The sequence below is a fragment of the Chiloscyllium punctatum genome, chromosome 39, assembly GCF_047496795.1.
Source record: "Chiloscyllium punctatum isolate Juve2018m chromosome 39, sChiPun1.3, whole genome shotgun sequence".
In the NCBI taxonomy this organism is placed as follows: Eukaryota; Metazoa; Chordata; class Chondrichthyes; order Orectolobiformes; family Hemiscylliidae; genus Chiloscyllium; species Chiloscyllium punctatum.
The window spans coordinates 32,508,792-32,521,774 of record NC_092777.1 but is presented as its reverse complement, the minus strand read 5'-3'; the positions used below and the strand labels follow the sequence as shown (position 1 = coordinate 32,521,774).

Here is a 12,983-nt window from a genome sequence, read left to right as displayed (position 1 = left end):
ATGCGAAGATAAAGAAAGTAGAAAGTAATTCCTAATTGCAGAAGTAAGGCTCCAGGTAGCTGTTTAATGTGAACTTCTGAGTCACACTGTAGGATCATGAATTATAATTACTGTATACACCATCTGTTGTCAGAATTGGAGCAATAGTACTAGTGAAAACATCTGGTGAAGATATGGACTTATGTCACTTCCCGAACAAAGAAGAAGTAAGGGAGGGATTTTGCTTTATCCTTATCAAGAAGGCATAAACTTAAAGTGTTTTGGAATTGAGTGTTACAGATTTAGAAAGCAAAGAGCGATTAGAAATTCTAATATCACCTATGGACAGAGTTTACAAAAGGATAGCTTACTGGCAGCCTCTGACTTGTGATCAATATTTGATAATTTAAGAAGGTTAACAATCAGTTTATGGAAGAATGTAGGTATATCACAGAATCTGAGAGGTTATGTAAAGGCTAAAAAATACAATCTAGAAATTCCAGAGCTGCGCTGGTTTTTAAATTATTGGATTGCCCACAAATCTCACACACAGACTTTTAGTTTTGGCAGGTAGTTTCAATTTTGTGGCAATGTCTCTTTTGGAACAAATGACTACTGCCTTAAGAAAGGTTTAGGGAGACAATTGTTTCCAGCTATCTTATCAGGACATGTTGGATATTCTGTGGCAATGCACAGTATAGAAAACTTCAAGATTATTGACGAACTATGACTGCTTTGTCACAGATGCCAAAATAAGGATGGAAATGTTGAAAAATATTTTGAGGGGGATCATATTTTAAAAGATTTCCAATAATATCAAAGGAAGATACAAGATTGGAATGATAGCTGACAACAAGTAAATCCCATAAAACCAGGGGGTATAATTAATAGGTGGTTCTAGTGTGACTCTGTCAGGAACTATTCAAAGATAAATCAAGTATTTGATAGAGTTCATTAAACAGATGGATCTGAAGATGAATACTATAAGGATGAACAGCAAGAAAACATTGCGATAGTGGCTGAAGACATAAGTCAGCCATGAGTATCTCAGTTGCCTGATTTATTAAGTTGTGCTGTATCTCAATAGCGTATGGCATCAACTGACTAAACTGTTATTTGTAAACTTCGGACAAAACAGTCAAACAATATGAAAGCTCTTCCCCCACCTTCAATCTGAGATAATACTTTGTTACTATCTTTAAAAAAAAGTGGTTATCCTAGTGAAATTAACATAGAAACATATAACATAGGAGCAGGAATAGACCAACAGTTCTTCAAGCCTGCTCCACCATTCAATATGATCCTGGCTGATCATCTAACTCAACGCCGTGTTCCTGCTTTCTCCCCAGATTCTTTGGTTCCCTTAATCCTAAGAACTACATCTAAATGTTTTTTGAAAGTTTTAAATGTTTTGGCCTCAACAGCTTCCCGTGGCAGACCTGCTGATTTGCGGCCACTCTTTTTTAAATAGCTGCCTTCTGTTCGAGAAGTTGTCCCAATGTCCCAAAAATCTGAAACTCGCCCTCCTGCACCATGTTTTAATGTCTCACATTAATGATTCCTGTCTTTCTCTTTCGGCTCTCATTGGGTAGCACTGGGAGTAATTGAGAGATTTGATGTTTCACTCTTCAATTTCCTTCCCACCTTCTGTAGGTCTGACCACAGAACTCTGCCTGCCCTATGTTATTGGTCCTGGTTGATGTCACAATTTCTTACTCCCCCGCAGAATATGTTGTACTTTCACTATGACCTCCAGGCATCATGGAGACAACACATTGTACAGGTCTCACAATAATGGTTACAGGAATATTGGTCTGCCTACCTGACTCCCATAACAAGTGCATTTAAAGATTTTACTGGGTCCTCCTGTGTAGTCCCTTTCCCATTAGTACCAGAATCTGGGTTCCACTCCTTTAAAGCGTTGACAATCCAACAGTGTGCGGTGCTCAGTACCAGTTTGAGAGTGACACACACTACAAAGATCACGCATTCCCTCCCTCTACCCACTCTTCCCAACTGCTACTTATTTCTTATCTTAGGGGTCAATACAGACCCAGAATCAACAGCGACTGGGATCAATCCAAACCCTGGGAACAGTACAGTCTGATATTGATAAACTGTGTGCCACCTCTCACCATTCAGACTTTGACTCACTTAGGTAACACAAGCTTCAAGATAATAATTGAATTCCATGATGAAAGCTAATGCAGAGATAAGTACACATCCTCATTTATACTCACCATTCATTATAGTGTCTACATATTTCTGGAGTTAAAGGATGTGTACAGTATGTTGCAGTTGCTATTCCATTGTGATATGATGGATTATCCAGCTGATGCTGATGGAGGTGCAAGTTTAAAATGTTGTACCTGGACCTACTGTCAACTCCTTTATGCTGCGCCTTTTCTGGATAATCTCACCTTTAGCTCCTTTTTCCCTTTATCCACTTTATATTTAGAAAAAAACCTGAATGGTATCCTTGTCTATTTATGTTCTAAGATTCAGTAATTAGTTAATTTTTTGTTTGAATCATTCAATAGAATGAGCTTCTCTGAAGGATCTTCTCCAAATCAGACTCCGGTCTGCATACCCTGGGGGAGGAAAGATAAAGATAAGATTTAGTCACTAAACTTTATCATGTTGAAGTGCACAGAAGCAACATTCATTAAATGCTTAGGTCAAGTGAAGCAGATTTTATCTTGCAGGAGGTGGGGGCCTAGGAGATTTATACCGTCACTCAATTCCAATGCACTAACAATCTCGTCACCTCCACTGTTAAGGAACAAAGGTGCTTAATTCCAATTCAGATAATCAGACAGTGAAAATAGAACTAAAGCCTTATCTTTTTACACTTACCTTACATAGGCACACATGCAACTCTAACCCCATTAACCACAGTTTGACAGTACTAATTTCACTGGATTAGTTATCATTAGGCCCACACGAATGATCCAGCAATATGAATTCAATTACCACCATAGCAGCTGGTGAAATTTAAATTCAATTCTTAACTATCTGGCATTAAAAACACAGATTTTTCATAAAACTCACCTGGTACACAAATTGTGACTCCAGCACCACAGAATTTGGTTGATTCTTAATTACCTTGTTAAATCACTTATATACTGAATAAATTTGAAAGGACCACCCTGCATCAATCTAGACACTAGAAGCAATAGCACACAATGACCAGTCAACCCTGCAAAGTCTGCTTTACAAACATCTGGAGGCACTACCAAAACTTGACAGCTGTTTCACAAACTGGTCAAGCAATAGCCTGACATAGTTGCACTTAGCCCAATAACCCTGGGCGTTTTCAAAATTAACTCCTGACCCAATGATGTTGCATGTCATCAGGTCAAATATGGCCAAGAAAACCTCTTGCAGAGATGCCACAGCTGATGAATTAGGATACTTCCTTGTTGAACTCTGCTTGGAAGAAGTACTGAGGGGAGCAAGGGCACAAAATGCACTCTAGATGGGGAATGTCATTCCTCAAAAGTGGCCTGTAGTGCTACCACTAAGTATGGTGAGATGTTGTGAAGAATGGTATGCAGGGATCATGAGATGAGGCCATGAGAGTGGGACTAGACTCATATTGCAAGGATGAAAAGGGGCATTTACTTATGGGATATGATTAAATGGCTGAGGCATTGAATAGTTAATTTGTGTCGGTCTTCACAGTGGAGGACACGAATAATGTGCCGGTAATCGGCAAAGAGACAAAGGTATGTGAGGACCTGGAAACAATTTTTACCACAGAAGAGATAATGTTGGGCAAGATAATGGAGCTAAGAATAGACAAGTCTTCTGGCCCTGATGGAATGTGTCCCAGGGTACTAAAAGAAATGGCAGGAGAAATAGCAAGTGCACTTCTGGTAATTTTCCAAAATTCGCTGGACTCTGGGGCAGATCGAGCAAATTGGAAAACAGCAAATGTGACACCACTGTTTAAAAAAGGCGGTAGACAAAAGATGGGGAACTACAGAGCGGTTATCTTAACTTCTGTAGTGGGGAAGATGCTTGAATCTATTATCAAGAAAAGCAGCACAGTGGCTCAGTGGTTAGTGCTGCTGCCTCACAGCACCAGGGACCCAGGTTCGATTCCAGCCTTGGGCCACTGTCTGTGTGGAGTTTGCGCATTCTCCCTGTGTCAGTGTGGGTCCCCTCCGGGTGCTCCAGTTTCCTCCCAATATCCAAAGATGTGCAGATCAGGTGGATTGGCCATGCTAAATTCCCCACAATGTTCGGTGCATTAGTCAGAAGGAAATGTATCTGGGTGGGTTGCTCTTTGGAGGGTCGGTGTGGACTTATTGGGCTGAAGGGCCTGTTTCCACACTGTAAGGAATCAAATCTAAATAGCAAGGCATCTAGATAGAAATTGTCCTGTTGGGCAGATGCAACATGAGTTGATAAAGGGCAAGTCATGCTTAAATAATCTTTTGGAATTCTATGAAGGCACTACGAGCATGATGGACAACATGGTCCCAGTAGGTGTGGTGTACCTAGATTTCCAAAAGGCCTTCAACAAGGTACTGCACAAGAGGCTGCTGCATAAGATAAAGATGCATGGTGTTATGGATAAGTATTTGCATGGATAGAGGAATGGTTGACTAGCAGAAAGCAAAGAGTGGGAATAAATGAGTGCTATTTTGGTTGGCAATCAGTAACTAATGACTTGTCTCAGGGATCAGTGTTGGGACTGCAATTATTCACAATTTACATAGATGATTTGGAGTCGGGACCATATGTAATGTGTCAAAGTTTGCAGATGACACGAAGATGAGCAGCAGAGCAAAGTGTGCAGAGGACTGTGAAACTATGCAGAGGAACATAGATACTTTTAAGTTAGTGGGCAAAGATTTGGCAGATGGAATACCATGTTACTAAATGTGAAGTCATCCATTTTGGTAGGAATAACAGTAAAAAGGACTATTACTTGAATGGTAAAAAGTTGCAGCATGTTACTACGCAAAGGGTCCTGGTGACCTTGTGCATGAATCACAGAAGATTGACCTGCAGGTACAACAGTTAATTCGTAAAGCAAATAGAATTTTGTCCATCTTTGCGAAAGGGATTGAGTTTAAAAGCAAGGAGGTTATGCAGCTGTATAGTGTGCTGGTGAGGCCACACCTGAAGGATTGCGTGCAGTTTTTGGTCTCCTTACTTGAGAAAGGATGTCCTGATACTGGAAAAGGTGCAGAGGAGGTTCACCAGGTTGATTCCAGAGTTGAGGGGATTGGCTTATGAGGAGACTGGGATTATATTTATTGGAATTTAGAAGAATGAGGGGTGTTCTTAAAGAAACATACAGAATTATGAAGGGAATAGATAAGATCGACGTCAACGGGATGTTTCCACTGGCAGGTGAAACTAGGACAAGACAGCGTAGCCTCAAAATTAGGTTTAGGACTGAATTCAGAAGGAACTTCTTCACCCAGAGGGTTGTGAATCTATGGAATTCCCTGCCCAGTGAAGTAATTGATGCTACTTCAGTAAATGTTTTTAAAGCTAAGATTTTTTTTTGAACCATGAGGGAATTACGGGTTACGGTGCGAGGGCGGGTAAATGGAGCTGAGTCCATGAAAAGATCTTATTGAATGGCAGAGCAGGCTCAAAGGGCCAGATGGCCTACTCCTGCTCCTAGTTCTTATGTTCTTACGTCCTTCAGAAGTGCTGTGAACATCGCTGAAAGCTGTGCATTATGAATTGACATAGCAATAGTGACACACAGAGACAGGAAAAGGTAGATTGCTCATTTAATTTCAATTGTACTTGTGAGTAATCAGACCATACGATATAGGAGCAGAATTAGGCCATTTGGCCCATCAGATTTGCTCTGCCAATCAATCATGGCTGATATGTTTCTCAACCCCATTCTCCTGCCTTCTCCCCATGACTCTTTATCTTCTTACGAAACAAGAACCCATCTATTCCTGTCTTAAAGACTCCATGATTTGGCCTCCATAACCTTCTACAGCAGGGACTTCCACAGATTCACCACTGATGGGCTTTGAGTTGAAAAGGGTGCAACTGAACAAAATGCAAAGGGAGTGTTAATGTGGTAAAGGAGAGATTGAGCTGTAAAATATGTATAAATGTGAAAGGAGGAAAATGAGTCAACTCTGCTGAGAGCAAAGCCAACAAGACATGGCCAATGGGCAGGGGGATGCACAGTGGTAATAGTCAATTTGGAGGATAGTGGTCATTCTCAGAGGCTTTTGAAATCAGTGTTGAGGCCTGAAGGCTGCAAAGTCTCTCAGTAGGAAATGATATTATTTAAGAAAGATGATAAGGACAAGCCAGGAAACTATAGACCAGTGAGCCTGACGTCAGAGGGGGGCAAGTTGTTGGAGGGAATCCTGAGGAACAGGATTTACACATATTTGTAAAGGCAAGGACTGATTAGGGATAGTCAACATGGCTTTCTGTATGGGAATTCAGGTTTCACGAACTTGATTGAGTTTTTTGAGGAAGTAACAAAGAGGATTGATGAGGGCAGAGTGGTAGATGTGATCTATGTGGATTTCAGTAAGGCGTTCAACAAGGTTCCCCATGGGAGACAGGCTAGCAAGGTTAGATCTCATACAATACAGGGAGAATTAGCCATTTGGATACAGAACTGGGTCAAAGGTAGAAGACAGAGGGTGGAGGTGGGGGATTGTTTTTCAGACTGGAGGCCTGTGACCAGTGGAGTGCCACAAGGATCCCCTACTTTTTGTCATTTATATGGATTTGGATATGAACATAGGAGGTATAGTTAGTAAGTTTGCAGATGACACCAAAATTGGAGATGTAGTGGACAGCAAAGAAGATTACCTCAGATTACAATGGGGATCTTGATCAGATGCTTGGTCCAATGGGCGGAGGAATGGCAGATGGAGTTTAGTTTAGATAAATGCGAGGTACTGCATTTTGGGAAAGCAAATCTTAGCAGGACTCATAAACTTAATGGTAAGGTCCTAGGGAGTGTTGCTAAACAAAGAGACATTCATAGCTCCTTGACAGTAGAGTCACAGGTAAATAGGATAGTGAAGACGGTGTTGGGTTTGCTTTCCCTTATTGATCAGAGCATTGAATATAGGAATTTGGAGGTCATGTCGCGGCTGTCCAGGACATTGGTTCGGCCACTTTTGGAATGTTGCTTGCAATTCTGGTCTCCTTCCTATCCTATCCTCTGAAATTTGAAAGGGTTCAGAAATGATTTACAAGAATGTTGCCAGGGTTGGAGGATTTGAGCTATAGGGAGAGGCTAAATAGACTGGGGTTGTTTTCCCTGGAGTGTCGGAGGCTGAGGGGGTTACCTTTTAGAGGTTAATAAAGTCATGAGGGACATGGATAAGATGAATGAACAAAGTTTTTCCCTGGTGGGGGGAGAGGGGGGTCCAGAACTAGAGGGCAAAGGTTTAGGGTGAAAGGGGAAAGAAATAAAATGGACCTAAGGGGCAATGTTTTGTTGCAGAGGGTGGTGTGTGCATGGAATAAGCTGCCAGAGGAAGTGGTGTAGGCTGGTACAATTACAACATTTAAAAGACATCTGGATGGGTATATGAATAGGAAGGGTTTGGAGGGATGTGGGCCAACTGCTGGCAAATGGGACTAGATTAGGTTGGGATAGCTGGTCAGCATGGACAAGTTGGAATGAAGCATCGGTTTCCGTGTTGTACATCTCTATTACTCTGTGAGATACTGTGACTCCAGCTTGCATTGAACACTGCAGCAGGTCCAGGATGGAAATGCTAACGTCGGAGAGAGATGATTTATTGAAATGGGATGCAAATGGAAGGTTGGAGTTAATCTTATGGACAGAAGTGTTCTGCAAAGTGTTCATCCAGTCTGCATTTGATCCCGGCAATGTAAAGCTGACTGCATTGTCAGTAATGAATACAGTAGACTAGATTGAAAGAAGTACAACTAAACTGCTGCCTCCATCTAGGGCCTTGAACAGTGAGGAGGAAGGAGGTGAAAGAACCACTATGGCTGCATGGGGAAGATGCCAAGGGGAGTGGGTGAGATAGTGATGATGAAGGAAGTGGACCTAGATGTTATGACAGGCACAGACCCTTTGTAATATTAGTAGTGGAGGTGAGGGGAAGGTATGTTTGATGGGGGCATCCTGCTGGAAATCATAGATATTGTGGAAGATGATCCTTTGGATGCAAAGGCTGCTTCAACGGAAAGTGAGGACAATGGGAACCCTAATGTTGTTTTAGGAGAGAGGGGAAACAGTGAGGATAGAAGCAAGGGAAATGTGTTGGACATTGCTTAAGGTCCTGTCAAGCACACTTGTATGTCCTGGGACTGAGACAATTGGCTTCTAATAAATAGAAGCATCTTTCATGGATTAGATATTTTTTTCCAACAAGTGGAGGAAATACCTATGATTCCCATTGATTTGAATTTAGTTGGCCCTGCCACTGTCACCAACTCTGCTCTCAGTTGCTCCAACTGATGGGCCAATAATCAGTCAAATTAGAGTTTTCCTGCTTTTCATTTGTGGAACATACATGGATGATTTTCTACATTGTTGGATAGATCCCACACATAGTGAGAATACCGTTAGCTATCTACAAGACAATTGCATACCAGCAATTCAGCACAGCTTGCACAGAAGCACCTCACAAACTCTCTGTCTCCACCACCTAGAAATCCAAGGGCTGTAGAAGCATGGGAACAATATCAGCTGCAAGATCCCCTCCAAGCCACGCACCATTCTAACTTGGAACCATACCAGCATTCCTTTATTGTTGCTGGTCAAAATACTGAAATTCTCTTCCTAACAACCCTGTGGGTGTACCTACACCACATTGACTGCAGCATTTCAAGAGATCCAGGGCAATTAGGGATAGTGACAGCCACATCCCATGAGTATTGTAAACATCCCAGATGTCTTGTCACCGCTGTTTGTTCCCTGCTCTAATAATGGGGATTCATCTTCACAGCTCCATAGATGCTCAGTCTGCAGTAGTTAGAGGAGAATGTGGGGAATGCAGATGTTAGAGATCACAGTCAAAAACTGTGGCGTCCGAAAAGCACAGCCGCTACTTCAGAAACGATCATTCACGTGTGAGATTTGGCACTGGGAATAGGTTATTCATCAAATCGGGGCGTCACAGCGCATTTTCTTATCCAAGATATACACATACGAATGCATAGACGTCCAAAAGCACAAAGGTACACATGCTGACACATAGAAACACATAAGGCCACAGAAACAGACTCAGATAGATACTGCCGATGTCAGTGAATGCAACAAGTCTGCGATCCCTGACTAGTCCCTCTTTCTTAGCCCTCACTGAAGCCAATGGGTCACAACCTGACTCAGATTGCATCCCCACCACAACCCACAATATTCTCGCTGTGACGCTGCAAATCCGAGAGCTGCTGTCAGCATTTATAGGAGATTGCAGGCAGGATTTCTCCTCGTGTAATCCCTTCCGAGCAAATCATTGCGAGGGAAGTTGCAGTTACCCACTTGTACTTTCCCAACTGTCCCCAGTGCAGAAGAGTTACAGTAGCCGGCATCCTACCTTCATCTGTCCGTTCCCCAGTCTCGCTGCCCGGGCACTGTCACCAACTCTGCTCTCGGTTGCTACAACGGTAGCGGGGCACCTCCCTCTCCGCCTCTCATTGGTCTCCTGCTGGATCACTCTGGATCTCTGTGAATGTCTCTCTGCCTTGCCCTTCCTGGAGGTATCAGGTTGCTTGACTCTCACTCCGTCAAAGGGATAAAAGAAGTCCTCAATAAAGGACTTTACCCACCGAGAAACTGCCTGCTCTGTTGTGGCTCCAGCCAGCGTCAGGGTCCATTGTAACTTTTATCCAGACACACATAGGGGCAGCCAATTGTTAAAACACCTCAACACCATTACACATTCAACAAAGCAAAGCACCAAAGAAATCCATCAATGGAGGTCAATGTGAAAATCTTCAGTTGGCTACAGGATGCTGTGAGACTTGAAGGGGATTAATCGCTTAGGGCATCACTAAAACCTAACTCTCTCCAACTGCTTTATCAAACATTCGCTGTCCATTATGGGGTGAGGAGGAGGCTGTTCATCCAAGGGTGTGCAAACAAGTAACTGCAAAGATGGCTGTCATCTTACAAAATTCTGAAAAACTCCCAGCTGATTGAAAATTCACAACTGTAACATTTCCATTCAAGAAAGGGGGTAGACAGATACTATGAAGGTAAAGGCTGGGTGGCCTAACAGTTGCCATTTAATAAATGCTGGAATCCATTATTAACAAGGTAGCAGCAAAACGTTTAGAAAACCATAATACAATTAAACAGAGTGAATATGTTTTTGCAAAAGAGAAATAGTGTTTGACAAATTTATTACAGTTCTTTAAGGATATAGTAGCAGGATAGATAAAGGAGAAAATTTGAATCTCCAAAAAAAACAAGGGATAAGTCATAGAAACAGCTACTGTAAATGATAAGATTATAACACACTGAGAGTTATAAGTTGGCATAGATCGAGGATTGCTAACTAACAAGAAACAGAGTTGGGCTAAATGGATCAATATTCCATTTAGGTGATTGGCAAATTGTTACATGCATTGAGTCTAGTTCTTCTTGGCAAGAACATAGACTCCCATCTGGCAGGTAGGCTCAATGGGGTATTGTTTCCAATTCTGTAAAGATAGTGCCTCTTTCTGTACTGTAACAATTCTGTGATTCTGTGCACTCAAGGTGTTTCTAGCTGTGTTCATATCGCAGATGACACAGTGGTCATGGGGTATAGAAAAAAATGACAAGAATCTTCACATTCGACTGGAGATGATTAAAAGAGTGTTTCATGTCTAATAGGAAAAAGTATGTCATTAATGTGAACTGTATTAATTTCTTTCATTCAGTTGACATTGGCTCAGAATATAGAAGGCATGATAAGTTTGCAGATGACACCAAGATTGGTAGTGTAGTGGACAGTGAAGTAGGTCAATAGGCTGAGAAATTTAAGATGGAGTTTAATTAGGATAAATGTGGGGTATTACATTTGGGTAATACAAAGAAGGACAGGGCTTATACAATTAATGGTAGGGACCTGGGTAGTGTTGTAATACAGAGAGACCTAGGAGTCAGATACATAATTCTTTGAAGTTTGCACCATAGATAGACAGGGTGGTTCAGAAGGTATTTAACATACTTGCCTTCATTGCTCAGACATTTGCGTATTGAAATTGGGATGTAATATTAAGGTTGTACAGGACATTGGTGAGGTGCCTTCTATAACACTGTGTGCAGTTCTGGTCATCCTGCTATATGAAGGATATTATTAAAGTGGAGAAGGTACAGAAAAGATTTACCAGACTGTTGCTGGGAATGGAGGCTTTGAGTTATGAAAATAGACTAGATAGGCTGGGTCCTTTCCCATCGGAGCATAGGATGTTGGGGGGTGACATAGAGGTTTACAAAATGATGCGGAGCATAGATAAGGTGAATAGCAAGGAACTTTTCCTTCAGGTGGGGAATTCAAAGCTAGGGTGCATATATGTAAGGTGAGAGGAGAAAGATTTAGAAAGGACATGAGGGACAATGTTTTTACACAGAGAGTGGTTTGTGTGTGGAATGAACTGTCAGAGAAAGTGGTGGATGCAGGTACAGCTACAATGTTTAAAAGACATTTAGATAAGTTCATGAATAGGAAAGGTTGGAGGGGTATGGGCCAAGGGCAGGCAGGTGGGATTATTTCATATTGGGAACATGGCCAATATGGACTGGTCAGACCAAAAGGTCTGTTTCCGTGCTGTATGATGCAATGAACCTTGCTACTAAATTATGACCAGATTCAATCAATACCTACTCCTCCAGAGACTTACAAAGGTATTTTTAACTTCTTTATTAGTAATACAAAACCTTTATTGGGGAAAGTATCATCTTTGCACAAACTTCTCAAGAAGATAGGCCATTCCTGTGCCTTCAAGATCATCGCCATGTTTCTGATTCATTGGAACAGCCACTTTCTGAAGAACGTTTAAAGTATCATAATTCAAGTAAAAGGGTTACTAAAAAGGTTATTGAAAACAGAAAAATGGAATAGAAGAATAAACTAGCCAGAAATATAAAAACAGGTTGTACATAGAAAGAGTAACTAAAGTTTCTTGGAAATGGATAGGAAATATTGCCATGGAATGATGAAATGCCGGAAGTACTAAATTAATATCTATGACTGTTTTTACAGTAGAAGACATAAGTTTCTCATCAGAAATAGAAACTACTCCAGTTGCTAAAAAGAATGAATTAATTAATGAAATGAATAATGGCACTTAAAAAAAAATAACAGAGAAGCTTAATGGACTAAAATCCAATGAAATCTCAGGACATGACAGGCAACATCCTGTAGCTTCAAGAGATAGCTAAAGACATAATGGATGTGTTATCTAAGGTTTTCCAAAGTTCACTAAATTCTAACAGACTCATTAGGTTGGAAGTTGGCAAATGTTACAATACAAGAAAGGACGGAGAAAGAAATCTGTGGGCTATAATCAATTTGATCGAAGTTCAGCAGTTGAGAAAATGCTGGAATTTATTATTAAGGAAGTCTTAACTTTGAAAGGGATGGTATGACTAACATAAATCAACACTTTTTTAATGAAAGCAAAATTCTGTTTGATAACTTTATCAGCTTTTTTAAAAGATGTAATTAGTAGTGCAGGTAATGGGGAATGGGTAATACTTTGATTTTCAATAAAAGTTTAGTAACAAGATGAGATGTTGGATGGTAATATATTAGTATAGGTATGAATTGAGTAAGGATCAGCCTGGAAGTAGAGAGGGCATTTTCAAGTTGGCAGGCAGTGAATAGTGGATCATTGCTGGAATCATATTTATTTATGATTCAAGTATTAATGACTTGGACAAAGAAACAGAGTTATGTAAATAAATTTCATGATACAAACTAGATGTAAACTATGGAGAAAACACACATAGGCTGAAAAGATATGTGTACTCATTAAGTTAATGGAGAACAAGCTGGTAGATGGAGTATAATGTAAGGAAC

General features: G+C 41.0%; 1 protein-coding gene across 1 annotated transcript in view; it reads right to left on the bottom strand.

The window, feature by feature from the left end:
• LOC140463932 (protein HEATR9-like) overlaps nucleotides 1-9,574 on the bottom strand; it is a 71,797-nt gene extending 62,223 nt beyond the window's left edge. The window contains exons 1-2 of the mRNA XM_072558415.1: nucleotides 9,510-9,574; nucleotides 2,220-2,570 (exon numbers count right to left, since the gene is read on the bottom strand). The gene's annotated coding sequence lies outside the window, so the exon portion shown is untranslated. The remainder of the gene's footprint in view (nucleotides 1-2,219; nucleotides 2,571-9,509) is intronic.
• Between the last annotated feature and the right edge of the window lie 3,409 nt (nucleotides 9,575-12,983).